The sequence below is a fragment of the Meriones unguiculatus genome, chromosome 10, assembly GCF_030254825.1.
Source record: "Meriones unguiculatus strain TT.TT164.6M chromosome 10, Bangor_MerUng_6.1, whole genome shotgun sequence".
NCBI classification, from domain to species: domain Eukaryota; kingdom Metazoa; phylum Chordata; class Mammalia; order Rodentia; family Muridae; genus Meriones; species Meriones unguiculatus.
The window spans coordinates 794,774-799,037 of record NC_083358.1 but is presented as its reverse complement, the minus strand read 5'-3'; positions in this window follow the sequence as shown (position 1 = coordinate 799,037).

Here is a 4,264-nt window from a genome sequence, read left to right as displayed (position 1 = left end):
TTTTGTGTTATAAAAGAAGCAAATTAGTGAAGACTAGGCTCAAAGAAATAAGTTTTAAAATTTAAAATGAAAGCATAAGAAGTAAGTCTAAAGATTTTAACAAAAGATGGCATTTTTATTCGAACCACAAGTCTTGCATTTCATCAGACTGCTCCTTAGAAGATCATAAAATCCTCCATTATGAAAACTGTGGAAACCTGATGGCCTATTGCTTTTGGCTGGTTTTCAAGAAAGCAGGGAAGCTGCGCTCCTGGCCAGGGTAGAGTGCTCATCACCACGACTGTGCTTGAACCTGGGGGATCTTTAATTTTGTTTTAGCAAATAGAGTTCTACACATGAGTGGATTATTTTCTGTCTCTCCGTGGTATTACATCAGCGTCCAGGGATGGGGGTGAGGAGGGAAGTTGGCAGGGGTGAGGAGAAGTGTGGAGAGGGGCACTGAAAACTTGCAGTACACATGCAGCGTGGTTTGCTAACGTCTTCTGTGACATTATCCCTAACCCTGCCCCAACTTTGGTACTAGAGATAAGGAAATCCCCCTGCACTTGCTGATTACTGCACATTTCAGTGAGTGCTTCCTCCAGTCCTGACCCCTGTCCCCTCTAGCACTCAGGTAACCACTCCCAGGAAGCCTTGCCTGCCCACACACTGTCAGTCCACCTCGTGATGGCTGGAGGAAGGGTTGTGCCACATGGAAACAGCAACAGCAGAGCAGGGGAATAGCTTTACAGTTTTTGCTCCATGTGCAGGAGGCCCTGGGTTCAGTCACCAGCACCATAAAATAAAGTCGGCAACCCTGGAAATGAAACAAGCTTGCAGGATCCTTGCATTCACCTAAGAGTCCTGGCAACCACTCAACCTTGCTCTTGCCTGTGGCTCAGAAAAATCAGTCACAGAGAAAGGCTGAGGGCAAACTACAGGATGTGTTAGTTTGAAAGAAACTTCAAAGGCTGAGGATATAGTTCAGTCAGGAAAGTGCTTTCTTGCAAATTGAGAACCTGAGTTTGATCCCCAGACCCATGTGAAATGCTAGGTGTCATGACACATATCTGCAAGCCTGCACTAGACAGAGACAAAAAGATTCCTGAGCTGGGATGGCCAGCTGGCCCAGCTCACCTAGCAAGCTTCGGGCTAGTGCCTTAGTTTGGGTTGCTTTGGTGAAACACCATAACCAAAAGCAAATTGAGAAGAAAAGGGTTTATCTGGCTTACACTTCAATATCCTTAGTGTATCACTGAAGGAAGTCAGGACAGGAATTCAAAACAGGCAGGAACTTGGAGACAGGAGCTGATGCAGAGTATGTGGAGCCTTGCTTCTTAGGCTTGCTCAGCTGCTTTCTTATTGAACCCATGGGTGGCCCCATCCACAATGGGCTGAGCCTTCCCACTGGGTCACTAATTAAGAAAATGTCCCCCAAGCTTGCCTAAAGCCTAGTCTTACAGAGGCATTTTCTCAATTGAGGCTCCCTCCTCTCTGATGACTCTTGCTTGTGTTAAGTTGACATAAAACTTGCCAGGACAGCTAGTGAGAGACATTGTCTTAAAAAAATCAGAGAAGACCCCCTGTAGAATGATATTTAAGGTTGACCTCTATGCGTAGGCATACATAGACACATAAGTACACACATACACACATGCAAACCCCGGCAGACTAAGTACCCACACACCCACATACACCCCCCACTACCCCCTTCCACAGGAGTGTGTGTGTGTGTGTGTGTGTCAAGAATTATAATCTCTTGCAAGAGTAGAGGAAAGTTGACATTGAACAAAAAGAAAGTACTTCGTGTGAACATGTGAAGGAAATCTTAATAATGTCTTAAAAATGGCCTCCTCTACTCAGGGCACTACCAATGTGGGAAAGAGACAAAAAAGGAATGTGGAGGTCACAGACACTGCTTGAACAGAAAAAAAAGCATGGGGATTCCAAGTCCCTCCAGGTTAAAAGTCAGGGTGCCTTCTGCCCTTATCCCCACACCTGGCGTGCAGCTTGTTTAATGTTTATTTAATTGAAACTTCAAGGCATGTACAACAAAACTAAGAAAGTCCATGTGTGAGCAAGCCCGTACCCCTCCTGCCAAGAGCATCCCTGGTAGGACTTGAGAAATTGATACTTCCCTTCTGGGAAGGGGACAGTATCCCAGAAAATCCTGGCAGTTTGCGTCTAGATTTGCAAATAAAGAGGAACGGAAATTTATTCAAAATGGCACAGTCCCCGTAGCCTCCCTGTCTTCGGACTCTGTCCATTACACTCGCTCCCCAGGACTCAGGTTTCTGAGGAATAATGAGCAAATGGAATTAAGTAGCTTGTAACCCAATTTCTCATTTCTCAATGAGATCAAGAAAGGAAATGTAAAGTCAGGATGTGCGTGACAAGAAGATGGGGCAGCTTCGAGGAGCCCCAGAGTAGACGGTGCTTTACACTGATGTCCATTGGAGAAGTGATGTCTTTCCAGGGGGGAAGGGAGGGGACAATCTAGGACAGGTGCAGGCTGGGCTGAGCCTTGCCACTGTTCTTGGACCACAGGGAAGGGGCAGAGCAAGCTGGGGTCAACCTGTCGAGCACACGTGTGGATGGGTGGGTCAGAAGTTGTCTGTCTGCCCTGCTTTGTTGACTCCCTCTGGGTAGAAACACAAAGACTACTTTGATTTGTTATTTGTTCCTGGAAGAATGGCTAGTGAACACTGCCTACAGTGTCTGTGAATGTGGACTAGGAGTCTCCACATGAGCAACTGACAAATTTCATTACTGACAAAGTAGCTCAGTAGAGGAGTGCTTGACTAGTATATGCAATGCCCTGAGTTCCAGCTCCACATAAGCCAAGCAAGGCGGTAAGGGACTGTGATCCCAGTACCCCAGAGGTGAATGCAGGGTGGGGAGTGGGGGAGGAAAATCAAGGTTGCCATCAAGGCTCCATGATGAGTTGTAGGCCAAGCTGGGATACGTGAGACCCTCTTCAAACAAAGCCTAATTACTGGTGAAGGTTACTTGTTACCTTGGTTTTTCACTGAAAACAAAAACAACAACAACAACAACAAAAAAAAAAAAAAAAAAAAACTAATGAGACCTGTATGTCATCTGGAAAGGGAGAAAAAGAAAGTTTAATCCTATAATACTTATGGAACACAAAGTCAGGGGTGCCTTAAGCTTCAACACTGTCTGTGAGTTGCCAGAACTTTCTACTGGTTCTTTCTGCTTGGCTGTATAAATGCCTTTATAACCATCCTAGCTACTTCTACCTGGCTGCCCTCTCCTAATTTTCCAACCCGCAGGTCACAGTACATACGCGCAGACTCTGATTGACAGTCCGTATGTCTAATAGTGCAGGACAAGCAGAAGCAGTGAGCTCATGCTGGAAAGACTCCAGGTTCACCTCTGGCCTCCGCCGCTGTATCTAGGGATCGTGACACTAAGGAACAGTGAGGCTAAGAACACAGGTCTCAGGGCAGGCGCTGGGAGACCCCTGGTCAGGTATTCTATCTATATCACCTGTTTATACACTCGGTTTCTATCACCTAGGATTGGAGCCCTTGAACAGCCTCCACCCTAAACCAAACATGCTGTAGAAAAAAAATCAGAGACTCCAAAAAGTGGAAAACTTGCAGTGCTAGATTCATCTAAAATCTGCCTGTTCCATCCCTCATTCATTCAGTTTGCTCCATTCCTGGCTTGGCAAGGAAACTGGAAGATGGTGATGTTGAGTTCAGGCAAGATCTCCATCATTGAAGCTACACAGTCATCCAGAAAGAACACACCAAATAGTACAAAATGTTAACCCTGAACAGGGGTGAGAAAGATATACATTACCACAGAACTGTACCCCAAATCAACTCACTGACCCTCATAATTTTACTAGTCAGAATATCTTGTAAAGACCCAGTGTGCCTCTTTCCCTTTAGCACATTTTGGTTTTGTTTGTTTTTTACAGGTTTTCATGTAACCCAGGTTGGCCTCAGACTCACTGTGTAGTTGAAGATGACATGAACTTCTGATCTTCTTGCCTTCATCTCTCAACTGTAAGCATGACTCACATACATACATCAGTACATTCCAGTAATGCAATTCTGGGCATCAAACCCACAGCTTTGAGCATGCTTGAAACTAAGCTACACCCCCAAACCCACCCTTGGCATCCTGATAAGGCTTGAGAGTCATGATCAGCTTGGCGTGGTCTGCAAATTATGCCATTACTCACCAGCTGATGCTGTCCTCTCACTAAGTCCTGATTGTGTTAAATTGGCACTGGCTGAGTATTTGAAAACAG